The sequence below is a fragment of the Anabrus simplex genome, chromosome 9 (genome assembly GCF_040414725.1).
Source record: "Anabrus simplex isolate iqAnaSimp1 chromosome 9, ASM4041472v1, whole genome shotgun sequence".
Classification (NCBI taxonomy): Eukaryota; Metazoa; Arthropoda; class Insecta; order Orthoptera; family Tettigoniidae; genus Anabrus; species Anabrus simplex.
The window spans coordinates 83,820,389-83,841,374 of NC_090273.1; positions in this window are offsets into that span (position 1 = coordinate 83,820,389).

The window sequence follows — 20,986 nt, forward strand, 5'->3', positions numbered from 1 at the left end:
AACAGTAAAAGTAGTTAGTGGGACGTAAAACCAATAACATTGTTATTATTAATTAAGTGCCCGTGGCAGAAAGAGGAGTGTGTCTAAACTGCATGGCAATGTAAAACTCCTCCCCCCCCCCCAACCCCCATAACACGACAATGGTCCGGGAAAACAGTAGGCTATTATTACAGCACTTAGTCATCAGATGTACTGTTATTACCAGGATCCGGATTTTGATGACTTAAATGTCGAAAAACGTCCTGTAAAATGACCTAAAATCCTCCAAAAAGAGAAACAAAAGATCCAAAATATGAACGAAAATGTAGACTACATTTACCCATATTAATAAAAGTGTGCATTATCCACTTAACTGGTAATGGAGTGAATAATAATAATAATAATAATAATAATAATAATAATAATAATAATAATAATAATAAATCTACCGACACGAGGCTGTTATTAGAAATAGGCCATCGATATTAGTTCAACGTATCAAAGTTTGCATTTATATTCTGTGTCAGCAAGCACCTTATTTAAACAGTAAATGCGAATTAATTACATACAAATATTTTACACACAAAATAGAAATACATTTTATTAGTTATAAAATCGATTTTATTGTCACAATGTAAAACATGTAAAAAACATTAGATTTATTGAGAATATTACAGTTTAGTTTAAGTCTTCTGAGATCTGTGTGACACCTCATAGTTTAGTACAGCAGCAAATTGGCCTACTTTTTTAAATAGCAACAGATTTCCTTCAAATACAAAATGAGAGGAAAGCACTCACCAAACCTTTGAGGCTGGGAGAGCACCATCCCGCTCCCCCAGAAGTGTGGCGACCAGCGAGTGTAATATGTCGCCTCCGCCTGCCCGTATATCATCACACGAAGAAACGTAAGGCCAATGAGGTTCTGAGGTTCTGAAGGTGAGAAGGGGATATTGGATTGATTTTAAATTAAATGTATTATGATGATGATGATGATTTTTTTTTTTTTTTTTTTTTTTTTTTTTACGAGGGAGTGTGGAAAATCTTTCATGAGACACTTGTGAAGGGTCCGCACTCCACAAGCGTGTGGGATTCTTACCCACTAAAAACCACACACCCTTTCCCACGATGAGCACTTCCACCCCGGAATTGCTCTCGCATTACTTCAGGGTGGCATCGTGCTTTTGCCCACTCAGGCTTCTTCTTTCTTCGTTTCTCCTTTACTGACGTTCATCTCTTTCTCTCGTAGGATATTTTCTGCATACGCGGCTATCTGATTCCAAAATTTCTGGTTCCGTAACATCACTAGGACAACAGATTCTGATGTCCATTCTTCTTGCTCAACTTCTAAACATCTTCTTCGTGTACACCAATGCACACGTACAAAAAGTAGGTGTGAAGTACATCGTCTCCATCATTACAATAAACACACAATGGATTGCTCGATCTGCTTGTTTATGTAGAATTTTTTTTTAAAGTATCCGTGGCCTGTCAAGAGCTGCGTAAGGTAATTATTAACTTCACCATGTGCTCGCGCTATCTAGTTCGCTAAACATGGTATAGCCGCTTAGTCAATTTCTCTCGTGGATCTTCCTGCCATCTTTGCTGTCATCGTTCCATTCGTTTGCTTTAAGCCATCTTCTTGTAATTCTGAAAGCTGATCTCCGCTGTACTGCAGCTATCCTTGGCAGGCATTCTTCATGATGATGATGATGATGATGATGATGATGAGTGATAAAGGGGCCTAACATCTAGGTCATCAGCCCCAAATAAATATATTGATTAAAGACCCTTCTACATTTTCGCGCCCCTGGAGCTCTGTACCGATTGTATAAAGCAGTACACCAATTATTTCATTCTGGGCTGTGTGAGTCCTGCACAGCAGGCAACACCTTAGCCGAGAAGAACCCTGTAAAGGGCTCGTAATTGAACTCAGTACCACCCATACAACAGCCAGACACTCTAACCGATTAATAAATTCTCCCTTATCCAATAATAATATACTACAGTATGATATTTTGTTTACATAATTAAATTCGTACATTGCAACCGGTAAAACCCAGTACACACCCACACACCCACCCCCCACCCACACATTCACACACTCATCTATCCCCGCAACCCTCCCACACCCCTCCCCACACAAACCCACACCCACCCACCCACCCACCCACCCACCCACAACACCCCCCCCACACACAACTCCCCCTCACCCAGCTCCCCACACACAAACACACGCAAACACACATCTTCTGATGATCATCTGTTGACTCCAAAATCTTCTGATGGTCAGCTGGCGACTCCAAAATATCCTGATGTTCGGCTGGCGACTTCGAAATCTTCTGATGATCGGCTGGCAACTTCAAAATCTTCTGCTGGGCCGAGTGGTACAGGCGGTTCATGCGCTGGCCTGACCCCAACTTGTCAGGTTCGATCCTGGCCTAGTCCAGTCGTATTTGATGGTGCTCAAATAAGTCAACCTTTTGTCGGTAGATTTACTGACACGTAAAAGGACTCCTGCATGACTAAATTCCTGCACCTCGGCGTCTCTGAAAACCGTAGAAAGTAGTTAGTGGGACTTAAAGACAATAACATTATCAAAATCTTCTGCTAGTAGGCTGGTGATTCCAAAATATTCTGATGGTCAGTTGGCGATTCCAAAATCTTCTGACGATCGGCTGATGGGTGCAATACCTGTTGATGATAAGCTGGCAAATTCAAAATCTCCTGATGGCCAGGTGGCGATTCCAAAATCTTCTGATGAAGTCCATTATCAGTCAACTTCACGTTCATCTTGGTAAAAAAAGTCCTGTTACCGAAGGAGTTCGGTTATAGAAGTGAATCTACCTCGCTGGTATTGCTCTTTTCCTAACAGCAGTGTAACTAAGGCAACTAAGCACTCAATGTAGGTATAATATTTCGTATGACATTATTGTCATGCGTTGTTGAAAACTCCTTATGTAACCAAGGTGCGGACCGTACAGTGAACAGCACCGCATGGCATATTATTTACTTCGGGCATTAAATGTTCGCAGAGAAGAAACTCTTTCAGGGGTTCCTTCATTTTGTGTGTCAGACATTTATTTTATTTCTGAACAAATACGCCACTATGCAGTAAATACTATAAATAAATAAATAAATAAATAAATAAATAAATAAATAAATAAATAAATAAATAAATAAATAAATAAATAAATAAATAAATAAATAAAAGATACAGAAGATAGTGGATTTTCATTGAAACTGAATGTATATCTATTCGGCATTTATTTGCATGTTACTGTTAAGTATAATTTTCCTTATGTTACTATTTCTCGTAGTATATTTGTCATATAATCAGACATTATTAAGTCCCACGAAGGGCTAAGCAAATTTAATTAGTTCAGAATCTTCATAGTCGAACAATAAACACGATATCACTAACAATATTATTCAAAGAATAAGAACTGTTTCCGTGGAAACTTTTGCTCCCCAGTGCATTAACATTTGTAATTGGTAAGCTACCCTGTATTTATATGTTTTTATTGATACGGTGTTTGTACTTTCAAGTGGAATGTAAAGAGGAGGGATGTGACGGTTCGGTTCAAGAAAATCCCACATATATTGTTTAGAATTGATTGCTGGTTGCCTGCTGAGATGCCAAAGACGATGTTACCCAGTTAAACGCCCCTAGCATTCGTAATCAATTGAAACTAAAATAGACCTATTGTCTGTACTTTTTAAAATTTAACCTGATTTTTGGTTCTTATACCGTACTGGACAGATAAATAACCTGTAAGGGGCTATCAAAATGTTTCCGTTCGACGGCCGTACAGTCCTGGATCGGGACGCCGTGAGCATGGAGGCACTCGTCCCAGCGCGCACCAGGTGTGGTCCTCCTGCGTGAAGAAGTCCGTAGGCGCCTGCTGCACATCCTCGTCCGACAGTAAACGTCGACCCGTCAAGGCCTTTTTGATGGGACCGAAGGCGTGATAATCGCATGGGAAGAGATCAGGACTGCTCGAGTGTCTCCCACTTGAGTTGGCGTAATGGATGAGGCTGGCCTCCCAGATCGATCGGCGTCTTGTGTCGAGTACGGAACTTGGTGCACCATTCCACAACGGTGATTTTCGACAGACAAGCTTCCCCATACACAGTCTTCATTCTCTGATGGATGTCCCCCTGTGGGTGGAGGCGGTAGAATAACACACACGGTATCCCCTGCCTGTCGTAAGAGGCGAATAAAAAGGGCCTCAGAGGCTCTGAACTTTGGAGCGTGGGTTGGCGACCACGGGCCCCTTAGCTGAGTCATGGCATTGCTTCCACTTGTGCCAGACTCATCACTTGCATCTATCCTATCCGAACTCCCTTGGTCAACTCTTGTTCTTTTCCGACCCCGACGGTATTAGAGCACTCGAGGCGTAGGGAGTCTTTCATTTTCACGCCCTTCGTGGCCCTTGTCTTTCTTTGGCCGATACCTTCATTTTTCTAAGTGTCCGATCCCTTCCATTTTTTCTCTCTGATTAGTGTTATATAGAGGATGGTTGCCCAGTTGTACTTCCTCTTAAAACAATAATCACCACCACAATTACCACCTTACGTTTATTGACTAACAGAGGCTGTAATGACGCGCATGGTTCACCCAGAAGGATTAGGATGGAATCTTATTTAATTCGAGTTTATATAGCCTAGTCTACTATTAACGTCTTAAATGTAAAACGTTGTTGAAGCAATTTATTCTTCAACAGGAAAGTTTCCTGACGTGAGATGATCGCAAACACACATAGAAGTAGGTAATTATATTGTTTGCGAAACTACTTAATTTATTACAGATAGTCATAGTCTATTCTGAAAGTTGTTTCACAATACAGATAAAAGTACATAGAACCAGATTACCGGGCAGAGTAGGCATGGGTTTATGGGCTCCACCTCAAAAGTAAGAAACTGGGAAAGTATATGAAGAGTTGTTGGTTTCTTAACATTCATTTTTTTTCATTTTGTGCTTAATACTTCCGTATAATATTTCAATATGTTTAATATTCAATAATTTTTGTTAAATAATATTATGCTAATTTGTCATCTTGAAAGAAATTTACAATCAAGTTTTCTTAAAGTATCTCTAAAAGAGGCAAAACACGAATTAACTCAGAGAAAATATAACTTTACATTAAAAACTCAATAGAGAAAAATACTGTTTAAAGTTAATTGACAATAAGCATCAGGCTTTCACTATACTTTGTCAGCTGTAAGTTTGTAAAACGATAATTTGTCTCCCAGCTATAAGTTTGTAAACAAGTTAAAATTTCTTACAAAAGAAAAGGCAAAGATTGAAAAAAACAAATAATCTATCTGGCTTCCTCGCTGAATTCCTGTCGAAGACAGATGAAATTACAGAAGTTGCCCACAAATTTAGAGATAATTAACCGGGGGGCATGGCTGATGAAATTGGTTATTTCAACTATTTGAAGAATTTAAAGCTGATGAAACAAATCGTTTTTGAAAATATAATGCAATCGATATTCCTAAATGTTGACAGCGTTAAGGATTTATAGATTTCTGATGATCACGAATGCTGCTGATTAACGACCATTTTTTCGAAATTAAAACCGTTAAAAAAGGTAAATCTTCATTGACACGAACAACCGAAATAACTTGCCATTGTGGTGTTGCAAAGGATGGACTTAAATGTTTTCTTGGAATAGTTCACCTCAAAAGTAAGAAATGTCCACCTATGTGGTGTAGAAGTTAGTGTGATTAGCTGCCACCCCTGGAGGCCCGGGTTCGATTCCCGACTCTGCCACGAAATTTGAAACGTGGTACGAAGACTGGAACGGGGTCCACTCAGCTTCGGGAGGTCAACTGAGTAGAGGGGGTTTGATTCCCACCTCAGCCACCCTCGAAGTAGTTTTCCGTGGTTTCTCACTTTTCCTCCGGGCAAATGCCGGGATGGTACCAAACTTAAGGCCACGGCCGCTTTGTTGCCTCTTCCTTGCCTTTCCTTTCCAATCTTCTCATGCACCACGAGGCCCCTGTTCAACATAGCGAGGTACCTACTGGTCCTCCTTCCCAGTTGTATCCCCGACTCAAAATCTCACGCTCCAGGACATTGCCCTTGAGGCGGTAAACCCTGGAAGATAAACGGATTAATAAAGGAAGAAAAGTGAAGTTGTGTTGGTTTCTTAAAATTCATATTTTAATTGTTTGCTTTATAATATCATGCAATATTTTAATAGGTCTAATATTTAATAATTTTTGTTAAATCCTATTATGTGTAAGAATATTAATCATTGCTTTTTATATGTTTTTGTAAAGAAGGTGTATTAACATCGTTGATTGCTAAAGTTGAAAACGTGCTAGGAGATACTATTTTCAAGGGTAAGTCCGAGATTTCGATTGCGTAGGGATTTCCACAGGATTTAATCTGGGGCTGAAAATACAAACCAATCGTCTATTATTTAGTTACTAACACCTACAATATAGTCTTAGAACAATCAGTGTTGCTGTTTTGTTATATAATCGTAAATGTAATTGCGAAGTCACAACGTCATTTCTCTCATAACTTAGATCTTCATACTGCACTGGCTTCAAATCGCGTCTCGTCTCGTCTCAACGAACTCTGAAGCTTCATTGCTCTCTCTGTATGTTACGTACGCTGCATCCCCTGCCATCTGTTGAGAGTGTGAAGAACTATCTCGCCACTCCCTCACAGGCTGCGAAGGGGGAATTCATTCATTTATTTATTTAGTTTCCATAGACTGTACCATTACATATTTTGAAATATGCCAACAGTATAGGAGTTGTCGAGTGATTTCCTAATACTAACAATAATATATGCACAATAATGAACATTTTGAAAAAGAAGAAAAATACCTCAATGTTAGGACAGCACATCTTAATTTTTTAAATAATAAATAATATTAATAACCAATATTTACAAGACAAAATAAAAATCTATTGGTGTGGTGTTAATAATATGTACATAATCAATGTGACATTGACATATTTTTAAGGCTATATACTAGATATTAATAACGTTTACAAGTTAATGAGTAATAGCATCATTACCAGCACTTCATCATGCATTTTTCTGTAGTATAGAAGCAACTACTTAGCAGGAGATTTTTTAAAGCTGTGGTAAATGAACTGACGCCACTAATATCTTTAATCTTATTTGGAAGCTTATTATTCAATCTGATTCCAACAGAGTCTACATGTCTTAAGGCAATGGTTTTACTCTTGTGCTCGATAAAAATAGTATTGCTTGTTCGCGTCTGGTAATTGTGATTCTCAGAATTATTTCTGAAGTTATCAATATTTTTTTTTCACGTTTAGAATGCATTGCATGATGTACTGTACATGCGTGGTACTGGGGGTATCTTTAGTCTCTTAAATAATGGTCTGCAATGATCTAACCTGTTACGTCTCAATATAATTCTAATAGCTCCTTACTGTATTCGAAAAATAACATCACGATTTGATTTGTAGCAGCCCCAGAGACCAATAGCATAAGTGATGACTGAATAGAAATATCCAAAATCTGCTATTCTGACATATTCTTCACTACAACTATTAGACAAAATCCTTAAGGCAAAACAAGCAGAACTCAAAGACTTTCCTATTTTTTTAATATTACAATCTCATCTTAATTTTTCATCTATATGGACACCTAAAAATTTTGTGGTCAACGTATTTTCAATTGCATTTGCATTTAATATAAGGTTGTGATTTTTTTGCAGTTTTGTCATGGTACTTGGATGCCTTTAATTCCATGTATTGGGTCTTTTTAAAGTTCAATGTTCATTTGTTTTTTCTGAATCATGATTCTAACGTAGACAGGACTGTGTTTGCTGCAGTTTCTATAGACATAGCGTCAGGATTATTAATGATTATGTTTGTACCATCAGCATACAGAACTGCAGTTTCTACTTGATTATTGTGAGGAAGATCATTCACATAGATCAAGAAAAGAACAAGCCCCAAAATACTACCCTGTGGAATACCTAAGTCTATGTTTTTTACCTGAGAGTGATATGTCTCATTATGCCCTTTACTGTTACAATGTGTAATTTCAACAAATTGAATAGCTTTCAGACTGAAAATACAGTACAATCAATACAATAATAGTTCCGTTTTCTACACTGAAATACTTTAACAATCTTTGCTATCTTCATCTAAAGCTCCATTTAACATGTGTATAATGTATGTAATACTTGTACACGTCAGGAAATATTCATTTTAATCTCTCGAAAATTGCATTTTTCAATTTAATTTTATTTGCAAGATTTACTTTCCTGATAGAGTTATTGACGTGAAACGTCTATTGGGTATTTGAATTACAAATAATTAATAAGTTACATTTTATACATAATTTTTATTTCATTTTTAATGTTATTTTCACCATTTTTAGCAATAATGTCAAAAATGTACTATAATGGCGTATCCTTTTCGGGGAGGTCTGGTGCAGGTCTTTTTCTAGTAGACTGCCATTAGGTGACCTGCATGTCTGCAGGGATGGGGCCCTATATAAAATGATTTCTAACGATGAAGACGACACACACACACACACACACACACACACACACACACACACACACACACACACACACACACACACACACACACACACACACACACACACACACACACACACACACACACACACACACACACACACACACACACACACACACACACACACACACACACACACACACACACACACACACACACACACACACACACACACACACACACACACACACACACACACACACACACACACACACACACACACACACACACACACACACACACACACAACCCGAGACCCTGTGGACCAAAGGCCAGAACGCTAACGCTAACAAAATTGTACTGTGAGAGAGGGGCATGCGCCCTAACTTCGCCACTTGAAAGAAGACAAATAAATAAATAAATAAATAAATAAATAAATAAATAAATAAATAAATACCGTTGGGGTCAGAAAAGAACAAGAGTTGAGCAAGGGAGGTCGGACAGGATAGATGAAAGTTAGGAGCCTAGCACAAGTTAATGGAAGCAATGCCAGTACTCAGCTAAGGGCCCAGTCGTCGCCAACCCACGCTCCCAAGTTGAGAGCCCATGGGCCCCTTTTAGTCGCTTCTTACGACAGGCAGGGGATACCGTGGGTGTATTCTTCATCTGTGCCCCCACCCACAGGGTAGTTTTCGAGCCTATCCGGAACAAACACACAAACAAGACGCTAAGTCTCTCTCATCGGTTGGCCGGCAGGTGCGCCCTGCTTATCTGCTTCCTGTTGACTCATCACTTCCCGTTGCACAGCGCAGCGACAGCACGGGAATGCCCGCACTTCCCAGTTCAGGTCCGTGCTTAGAACGTGTATTAAGTGTTCATCTGACGCTTCTGCTGTTTTCGAGTTGTGAAGTGTTACTTTGGGGTATAATTCTCATAATGCCTCCGCATGTGTACACGGTAGAGGAAAGGGTATTAATGTACGATAATTATGTGAAAACAGAGTCGTGCAGGGAAGTCTTTAGGCGATTTGTAACACAATTTCCAGGTGTACACGCTCCACATAGATGGACTGTGCAGAAACTCGTAAACAAAATGAGAGGAACTGGTTCTTTACTCGATAAGAAGCGTTAAAAAACGTGTACTTAACGAGGAAAAAGTAAATGAAATCGCAGAAGGATTAGAACATGCGCCTACAAAATCCCTAAAACGGCTTGGACAAGAAGCCGGGGTTTCGAAGAGCTCAGCATGACGGGCTCCGAAAATGTTAACATTGAAACCATACAAGGTAACTGTAATACACGAACTGCATCCTCGTGATCATGATAAGTGGATACGTTTTTGTAATTGGATGTTGCGAAACGTGCATTATGAAATAATTGATCCACGCTTAATATTTTTCTCTGACGAAGCATGATTCGATGCAGAATAACGGATATTTTATATAAGGAATTCCTCTACATGACGAACGGATCGGAGTATGGTGTGCAGAGAATGGATACAGAATTATAGGACCTATCTGTTCTCAGGGCACAATTCATGCACAAAGATAGAGGGATAATATACTCAAACCATTTTTTGACGTACTGACTGACACTGACTGTCGAAATGGATATTTTCAGCAAGACTCTGCCACCGCGCATACAGCTAATGACACATTAAACTTAATTGAGGAAATTTTTGAAGACCCTGTTATTAGTACAGACTTATGGCCGTCACGGTCCTCAGATTTAACTGTTTGCGACTTTTATTTATGGGGGAGCTTAAAAAATGAAGTGTTAGCAAGAAATCCTCACACGTTGGACGAACTCAAAGAATCGGAGTTTCCTAAGACGATGCCCGAAATGTGTGGATGCAGGAGGAGAACATTTCTAACATCTGTCATAAGGTACGAGCTTATTTTCTTAATTCTTAATTACTATTTTTAAAATTCATATTTTCTTAATTTTAAATGTTATCTTATGTCATTCACGGACAAAGTGAATGAAGTGCTGTCCTTGTGATGAGTCAACGGGCGTCAGATAACCTAGGCGAGCCTGCCGGTCAACTGATGAGAGAAACTCACTGTAGTATTTTTATTTTTTTGCTAGTAGCTTTACGTCGCACAGACACAGATAGGTCTTATGGCGACGATGGGATAGGGAAGGCCTGGATGGGAAGGAAGCGGCCGTGGCCTTAATTAAGGTACAGCCCCAGCATTTGCCTGGTGTGAAACGAAGGAAAACCATCTTCAGGGCTGCCGACAGTGGGATTCGAACCCACTACCTCCCGGATGCAAGCTCCCAGCTGCGCGACTCTAACCGCACGGCCAACTCGCCCGGTACACTATAGTATAGGTAGATGATACAGTATTTTACATTTTAAAACTTAGGCTAGTACTGCTATGGCATTCTATGGTAAGCCTACTTCAAATTATGAAACTCCATTTATATTTAATAAGCATTCCCATGTTTCAATCGTAAAACAAAAACTTTATCCAGCAGCAAAGAGACTTAAAATAATTGCAATGGGAAATTCGCTATAAAAAGATACGACAGTGGTATTCGCGATTGTGTAGCAGGGGAGGTGTTACGAAATACACCTCGAATATATTGAAAGGATTAGGTATACCCCGTAATATACTTAATAATACCATAATGGGCATTATCAAAGACTCGTTAAGCATTCTTCACCACCACCTCTGTTTTTTGAGAGTCAGTTTATCCCATTTTGTGTAATAATCATCCTATGAAACTGCTGTTTTTCCTCCCAGAAAGTATGAATTTTAATCGTGTTTAATCAGATTTCTACTTGTGTGTACGAATAGACCTAATTGATTCTGTTTTTGTTTTCTTCTTTCTTAATCTGTTTACCCTCCACGGTCGGTTTTTCCCTCGGACTCAGAGAGGGATCCCACCTCTTCCGCCTCAAGAGCAGTGTCCTGGAACGTGTGACTTTGTGCGTCGGGGATACAACTAGGAAGGAGGACCAGTATCTCGTCCAGGCGGCCTCACCTGCTATGCTGAACAGGGGCCTTGTGGAGGGGGGATGGGAAGATTGGAAGGAATAGACAAGAAAGAGGGAAGGAAGCGGTCGTGGCCGTAAGTTAGGTACCATCCCGGCATTTGCCTGGAGCAGAAATAGGAAGCCACGGAAAACCACTTCGAGGATGGCTGAAGGGGAGAAATCCAACCACCCCCTTCTATTCAGTTGACCTCCCGAGGCTGAGTGGACCCCGTTCCAGCGCTCGTACCACTTTTCCAATTTCGTGGCAGGCCAAGGGATAAACTAGAGCCTCCGGGGGTGGCAGCTAATCACGGTAACCACTTCACCACAGAGGCGGACGATTTTTTATATTCAAAATACAATAAGTACATCTACTGGCGTTTCTGTAAAATAAAGTATCCTCATGGTCACACCCAGTACGTGTGCTGATGTTCTTACGATTATATATAGAGAGAATGGCTGGCTAAATATCTAGAAAATAGAATTCAGAGAATTAGAGTAGGCAAAGCATTATTTGATACCGTACTGATAAGATGGGGCGGGGTGGTTCTGCCAAGGCAGTATTATTAGACCCTTATGTATGTATTTTTATATTATACAGTATATGAAAAAATATATGACTAAGGAACTGGAATCACAGAGAAGGAATTTTGCGGATGGTATTATACTGTTTAGTGTAAAAAATTTCCAGGATTGTGAGCGACTGAAACATGTCATACGCCTCTTCCGAGCAACTGAGTCATAGAATACAGTTCTGAGCTTTTACGCATTATTTATTATTATTATTATTATTATTATTATTATTATTATTATTATTATTATTATTATTATTATTATTATTATTATTACAAGCGAATGGACCACTAAGGATCACGCTACAACTTCATTTCTTTCTCTTCGTGCGGAGTTTTCTCTGTGTCCAATACTCCTTCATGCGTTCGCTGACCTGCATCCGTTGTTCATCTGTCCAGACTCTTCCGGTCTTCCTACTTCTTCCTGCTGCTTGAACACCTTCCAAATTCGTCAGTGTGTTCCTAAACGTATTCCTTTCTAACAGCTGGACTTCCGAGATGCTTAACCTTTCCATATCCTTCTTCGTTTCCTTCATTCATGCTGTAGTGGTCTTTTTTCTCCAGAAGTAATCAAATATCTGTTTGGTAAGTCTGTTTGCGTTCATTCTGTATAGATGTCCAAGAAACGCCAGCCTCCTTTCCTTCGTGGTCTCTGAGATTCTTTCCACCTTCTGGTAAACTTCTTTGTTGCTCCGAAGTTTCCATCCGCTTTCAGTTTGGACAGCTCCCATCATTTTTCTGAGGATTCTTCTCTCCAGGACCTCTAGCTTCTCCAGCTTGTAGTTCATGGACAGGCATTCACTGGCATACAGGCATTCTGTTTTGACCACAGTGTTGTAATGTTTTAATTTGGAATTCCAGGATAAGCGCTTCATATTGTAGATGTTTTTTGTCAAGCCGTATGCTCTCTCCATTTTTGAGATCTGATCTTCCACTGCAGCTTTTTCTAGTCCATTCTCCTGTATCGTCTCACCAAGCTACTTGGACTTCTTGACCCTTTCTATCCGTCCTATCTCTGTTTCCAGGAATTTTGGTCCGTCTTTGATGTTCGTCATGAATTTGGTCTTTTCTGCCGAGATCCTCAGTCCTGTTTGGCTGGCGATTCTTTCCAAGAGGTTAATCTGGATGGTTGCAAAGTCGTCAGCAAAAGCCAAGCAGTTGACTTTAATCCCTCCTGATTTTCTCCCTAGACAGATAGAACTTGAACATCAAGGGATAATCCCTGAGTTCCATATTCTCACTATTTTTTCTAGGACACAGTTGAATAGGAGTGGGGACAGTCCATCCCCTCGCCTCATGCCTGTCTCGATTTCAAATGATTGTAAGAGATGCCCGAATAATTTTACCTTGGAGGCTGTGCCTGTTAGGGTCCCTTTGATTATATTTGCCAGTTTGGTTTTGACTCCAAATTCCCTAATGATCTTATCCAAAGTCTCTCTGTCCACCGAATCGAAGGCTTTTTTGAAGTCTATAAACGACACCACAATTTTCTTACCACTCAACATTCTGTGGCGGAGTATTGACTTGAGGTTGAATATTTGTTCGATACAGGAGCGGCCTTTCCTAAACCCTGCTTGGTATTCCCCTAGTTGGTCCAGATTCGCTTCTATTCTATTAAGAAGCAGTTATTATTATTATTATTATTATTATTATTATTATTATTATTATTATTATTATTATTATTATTATTATTATTATTATTATTATTATTATTATTCGATACAGTCCATTTTAACTCCTGGATCTAAAATATCTCCTATAACTTGCTCGAACCCTACAAGTTGAACCTGACCGGAATAACCTTTCCTGAACCCGAACCTCCTTCAATTAAACCAGTTAATAATCCGCAAACGTGTCTAATGTAATCAGAAATAATGTTTTCCCAGAGCTTACATACAACACACGTCAATCTGACTGGCCTGCAATTATCCGCTTTATGTTTATAAACCTTTCCTTTGTACACTGGAGCTACTACAGCAACTTTCCATTAATTTTGTATAGCTGATTCATGCAAACAGTAATCAAATATGTACTTCAGACAATGCACTACATCCCACCCCATTGCCTTTAGTACATCCCTAGAAATCTTATCAATTCCAGCTGTTTTTCTAGCTTTCAACTTTTGTATACTTTGGAAATATATTGGTTATCCTAGGTAACGTTCAGGAATTAAAGTTAATGGAAAACAATCAACAACTTCAGATTTGCAATTAACACATTGTTGTTGGCAGAAAGTCCACACGATTTACAGTGACTGACCAACCGAGTCTGGGAGGCTTAACACTTAATGTAAGTAAGACACGTTTTATGTTAGTATTCCGCATATAGCACCAAGAGAGCTTGATAATCAATGGAGAGACGGCACAGTAAGTGACAAAGTACAAGTACTTAAGAACAAATGTGAACTAAAACACTGACTGTACTAAGGAAATAAAGTCTAGGATCGGCCAAGCCTGAAATGCATTCAATAAAATGAGAAGAGTGTTCTGTAGCAGAGACCTTAGTTAACATCTAAAAATTAGACTTATGAGTAGGGCCCGGATGTTAATGACATGTCATATATTTTTTTATTTATATTCTTTCCATGGAAAATAAAACTTAAGCATGATTTTTATCTGCGATGCCTAAAATCATGGTATTTTCACAATTCATATGAAGTCCTATTTTGGCTTTTTTTTTAACGTTTCTTTGTAATTTTCTGGTAATGTTTCGTATTATGGTCATATTTCCCGTGAATTTTCTTATTTTTGTCATTATTTTTTATTTTTTATTCCATTTTCGCATACCTGCTTGCACTGTCTCAAAGATGGATTTTTCACATCTCCTAATTGTTGTCTGTAATTTCTTACAGTTACCTGTCTTAGAAATATGCATGCATGTGAATTAGGAGGGTAAGCTGTATAGAAAGAGACACCGAGCTCGATGGCTGCAGTGGCTTAAGTGCGGCCAGTATCCAGTAATCGGGAGATAGTGAGTTCGAGCCCCACTGTCGGCAGCCCTGAACATGGTTTTCCGTGGTTTCCCATTTTCACGCCAGGCAAATACCGGGGCTGTACCTTAATTAAGGCCACGGCCGCTTCCTTCCACTTCCTAGACATTTCCTATCCCATCGTCGCCATAAGACCTATCTGTGTCGGTGCGACGTAAAGCAAAAAAAAGAGAGAGAGAGAGAGAGAGAGAGAGAGAGAGAGAGAGAGATACGTAGAAAGCTACAGAAAGGTGAGTCTCAATTGAAGTCTAATCATTTGAAGTATTTCAAATATAGCCCAATAACATCCTGCGATGTTGAGTGGTCTTTTCCTCGTTACAGGACAATGTTGCGTGAAAATAGAAGGATCGTTCCTATTTAGAAACTTTAAAATGCATGTAATTTGCTATTGTAATTCTTTCCGATCGCGCATCAAAATGTGATAGGCTACATATTTCATTCTGTGCAGAGTCGCGAGTTATCTCTGGATTGAGTAATTAAATAAATTCGAAGTATAATAATAAAAGTAATATTTTTTTACTTATTTATTATTGTTTAATGTTCTAGATTTTAAAAGTATATTTTCAATATAATGTTAATTTAAACAGCAGCAAGATTTTGAGGATTTCGAAAATGTGATAAAAAGCTTTAAAGTCATATTTATTGTCATATTTCAATACATTTTTAGGTCATAAATGCTTGCATATTTCTAGCCCGCCTGGTGGCCATGATCGTTAAGGCGTTGGAGTCTAAACGGCCTGACACCGAGGTTAGCCGGTTCGAGTCCCATTAGTCGAAAAAATGTTCACCATCAGAATGTTGGACGGCAGGGTAGGGAAGGTGGTGGTATACAATTTCTAATCCCTAGATTGCGTGCCAAAATCCTGGATTAAATTCCAAACCTCCCCGCAGTGCTCATATGGAGTGAGGGAATGTGATGCTGTAGATGGTGATTCGTCCGTCGGATGGAGACCTAAAGCCTTGAGCAGACCTCTTGGTGCTACTCGACAGGAGTAGGCTATGTGCCGGCACCGGGTTTCACCCTCTCCCTACTATCATATCTCACATCGTTCATTTCATCTCATTAACTCCTCTGATGAGGTTGACGTCAGGAAGGGCATCCGGTAATAAAAATCCGCCACGACAGATTCATCTCACCTCATACCCGACCCTGTAGAGAAACGGGACAAGAATTGAACAAACAAACAAACAAACAAACAAACAAATGCTTGCATATTTCTAACATTTTTAGGTCATAAACATCCGAGCCCTACGAAACAGATGTTACGTCTTCTCCACCTTGTTCTATGGACTTGAGACCTGGATCGTAAAGAAAGGAGAAATGGACAGATTAGAGACATTTGAAATATGGACTTACAGAAGGATAATGCGGTTGAGTTGGACAGATAAGGTCACAAATGATGAGGTAATAAGGCGAATGGGAAAGATAAAGGAAATATAAAATACTGTTAAAATCAGAAAACTACAGTTTCTTGGCCATGTTATGCGAAGAGTAAAATCTCATCTACTACAGCTGGTCATTCATGGGAAGGCAAAACAGACCAGAAAGAAGACACATTTCTGAAAACTTGGTTCGGCTGTTCCATTATCGAGGTAATCCGCGCTGCATCATCCAAAGCAAGAATGTCTATGTTGGTAGTCGATCTTCAGAGAGGAGATGGCACTTCAAAAAGGAGAAGAAGAAGAATTCCAATACTTCGCCAGTATTAATCACTTCCTCTACCTGGAGATGGCACGTGTTCTATGTCAAAATTGCAGATATGACCCTGGCATAGGCCTTATGATCTTTCCTCTTTTTCTTTCTTTTTTTTAGCACATTAGTCTACTTGATCAATATTCAAGACGGGATTCGTGAGTAATAGAAATGCGTAGTTCCCAGTGCAGAAGCTAAGGGTTGAACATAGAAAGAGGTAAGCTGTGTGAATAGATGAATGTTTGTAATCCCCAGTTCTTAGATACGTGGCAATTCTGAGCAAATATTTCGCCTTGAAATATGGATGTCACCTGACAACGGTGCAACGTACCCCGACACTGTTCAAGTGGACTGACAGGTACTCTAAATCCAAGATAATAAGCCATGGTGGGGTATTAGTTTCAAGCTTTTGATTCCTTTTAACCTGTACTTCTATTTTCAACTCTCTCTTTATTCCAATTTCTATTTGTTTAGGTGCCACGTCTTGAACTTGATTTACACTCGCTTCACGAAACTGTCGCTCTCTTCAAAGCCAACCTGCCGAAACCACTGCCTTTTTTGTACCTCTTAATAAGTCTTTATATAATACTAAACCTTCAAAATCCCTCGTACCAGGATATTAGCTTAAAAACCTTGATATGTTCTATTCAGTTTGTCCTTCCAGGCGATTATTATTTTCTTCATATATATAAAAGCGGCATGTTTTAATATTTCAGATTTTTTTGTGCTTTATTTTTCCCTCCTCGTCTCACGGTTCCCTCCCCTTTCCGCTACCAGAGTGGCCGTCAACATAGAGCTTACATTGAACTGCTTGGCGTCACTATACAATTCTAAAGACGAAGTAGTTCTTTTTATTTTTAAAGGTGCTCTGAGAAAGCAAAGCAAGGCCGTCTGTATACAGCTAGCTAGCGAAAGCTTTAAGACAAATCCGAATAGTTGACAGCAGGCCATGTCTTTAATCCAGCGCGGGAGCCTCTAGAAGGATCCTGTGGCTGAGAACCAAATATTTATGATAATACATAAACATGGACGGGATTTTGACGAAATGATAGAGGCAGACATGCAAAGGAAAAAAAAGAAAACGGTAACCGTTACTTGACATATGCGTTATGCAAATGAAATAAGACAGGAAATTGTATTGAATAAGTCAAATTCCTTAACAAGTATTAATAAACGAAACTTCCTTACAAACAAACGCATAAAAAAAAGAAAAAAATAGGAAGTGGATTCCCTCACATAAAATGTATAAGGAATGGGAGCTAATCAGGATTAAGGTAAGGTAAGGGTGTATTCTGCCCGAAAGCAGATCCGAACCTCCGCAGAGGTGTGCTGAGCCGGAGTTTACGTACGGGAGGGTGGACAGTTCCTTTCCGCTCCTCCATTCCCTTACCCCCCACCAACAGCACGTGGCAACTGATCCAAATCTTGACCACGCCCAATGTTGCTTAACTTCGTAGATCTCACGGGATCCGGTGTTTCAACACGGCTACGGCCGTTAATCAGGATTAAAGATCATTTATAAAGGAATCACAAGCTAAAAACTGGTTCCAATTAATTCTAAATAATAGCTTTTAGAGGTATATTGTCTGTACACTTCCAATTTTAATGCTGAAAACATTTCTTAACAAACAATGTAAAATTAAGCAATTTCCTCAATTGTTTCGAAAATAAAGGACTAAGAGCCCGGAACGGTTTCGAATTATAAGTCTTGGATAGCTCTATCAAACTAAAAAAAACAATTCGGCCAAAAAATGGAATGGCGTATGGCTTTTAGTGCCGGGAGTGTCCGAGGACAAGTTCGGCTCGCCAGATGCAGGTCTTTTGATTTTACTCCCGTAGGCAACCTGCGCGTATTGATGAGGATGAAATGAAGATGAAGACGACACATACACCCAGCCCCCGTGCTAGCGAAATCAACCAATTATAATCCGGCCTAAATACAGTTCCAGAAAAACAACCTAAAATAGCTTGTTTCTTTACTCGGTTTCTTTTTGCTCCAAATTCTAGCCAAATTAACTTATTTACATAATTCTTTCTGTAATGTGTTCCTTGGTTCAATACCCTCAGGCGTTTTTTAAATGTTCAGGCCGAATGTACTAGGGTTGGAACTTAAATAGTGGCAACACTGCTGTGGAGACGCTATGCAACGGAATCTAATATTTAGCACACGTTGGTTACATACCTACCTTACCTCAGAGCAAATGGACTCGCCCTTTCCACATCACCTGTGTGCGCACAAGCGAGAGAAACACAGTCACTTGTGAGCTAGCGGTCTAATGTAACGTTGTCACTATGTTTTCCAAACAGGAACAAAGGAGCTGGATCACGATTGAATGTGCCAGAGGTCGTACAGCACGACAGTGTCATCAAGGTCTTCAAGAGGCTTGCGGGGAATCTGCATTGCCTTACAGAGCAGTGGCGCGTTGGGTAAACGCCTTCAACGATGGTCGCCAAACTGTGGCAGACATTCATCGGGCAGGTCGTCCTACGAGTGAAGAAGTAGTGCATGCTCTTGCCGCGTTACTGGACAGTGATCGAAACCAGACGATTCGTGAGCTCAGAACTGTTGCAAAGATTCGACAGGCAGTAGACTGCTCCATTCGCACCATCAACAGAACAGGCTCTGCTAAAAGTATACTACGACTTCCACATCGCTGGCAACGGGTTATACACAACGCTGGTGACTACATTGAAGGACAGTAACGGTCGCTAACATGCAATTTTTTTGTATCTGTTGTAACAACTATTTAAGTTCCAACCTTCCTAGTTATAAAAACTCAAGTGAAACTCTGCATTGACTCACATTAGCGCTCGTAGTGGTAGAAAAAAAGCAAACTGCTAATCTAATTGACCGGATTACGACAATTAAGAAAATTATTGTAACTTTTAGGAATAAATAAACAATACATTCTCATACTTTATTTATTTTGTTTACCTAGAATTCATAGCTCATATCCCTAAGAGTTTTTAACGTTGAGTTGCTTGTCTGAACTGTGGATTTTTTATACGATTGGTGATCTCAAGCCGGTCATAAGCCGCGTGCAGATTTAGCAACCCCGCCTCACAAAGCTCATTTGAATTCGCCCGCGAAGGGATCTGACTGGATAATTTCAGCAGCCGATAAAATGACGACGGAGCGAGATATGGAATCATTTCTTTCAAATTATTTATCAGCATGACCGACACTATAACGCTCGTATACCCGGTTCACGCTGTTTCCGACCAGCCTGTTTGTCCTTTCTATAACGAACCACAAACATAACACAATATTTTCCACTCTCTTGTTCTGATGAGGGAATAAACATGGTGTTGTGGTTTCTCATGATATTAAATACCCTAGTCTTTGTAATACACTTGTCTTTTCATTCCCGATGATCATCTTCTGTCAGTGTCAGACTCGCTGGCTGAATGCTCAGCGTACTGGCCTTCGGTTCAGAGGGCCCCGGGTTCTATTCCTGGCCGGGTCGGGGATTTTAACCTTCATTTGGTTAATTCTAATGGCTCGGAGGCTGGGTATTTGTGCTGTCCCCAACATCCCTGCGACTCACACACCACACACACCACTATCCTCCACTAGAATAACACGCAGTTACCTACACATGAAGATGCCGCCCACACTTAGCACAAAAATTGGGGGAACAGGTTTTTAATGTTGTGTAGAACCTCGACATATGGATTTGTGAAAAGAAACACACGTTGGCGAAAGAAGTGCGTGCTTTATTTAATTAATAACAACAAAACCATCACCAAAGAATTTAGCCATTCACTATAATTCGCAACACAACAGATGAACTACAACAATCACAATGTAAAATTCTTGCTGAAAACTCTGCATACCCGAGCGATAGTTGTCTAATACCGTCTTGCACCTCCCCTCTGCACACCTGCGTGGCATGTTGCGTATGTAACGTCGATGACCGGTGGAATGGCGTCCCACACCTCAACCAGTGCTTCACTGACGTCGTGTAATGTTTGTGGACCATTTTTCGCGCTGACTATCTCATTCTCGGATAATGCGTATCAACGTCACCAATAGTGTGGCCAGAATGGTTCGTGTACTATGGATTACTTTGTATTGAGACCCGACGGGACTGAAAGCATGTTTATGTTAAATAGGTAACCTCTACGCAATTAAATCGCCATGACTGCGTTACTATGGCGTGTAGCTATCCGTATAAACCAGTACATGTTTCATGTTCCACGACAAACTTTTAGAGCATGTCATACATTTGTTCCCCTAATTTTTGTGTCGATTGTAATGTCTGTCGCCGGAGGTCCTGCATT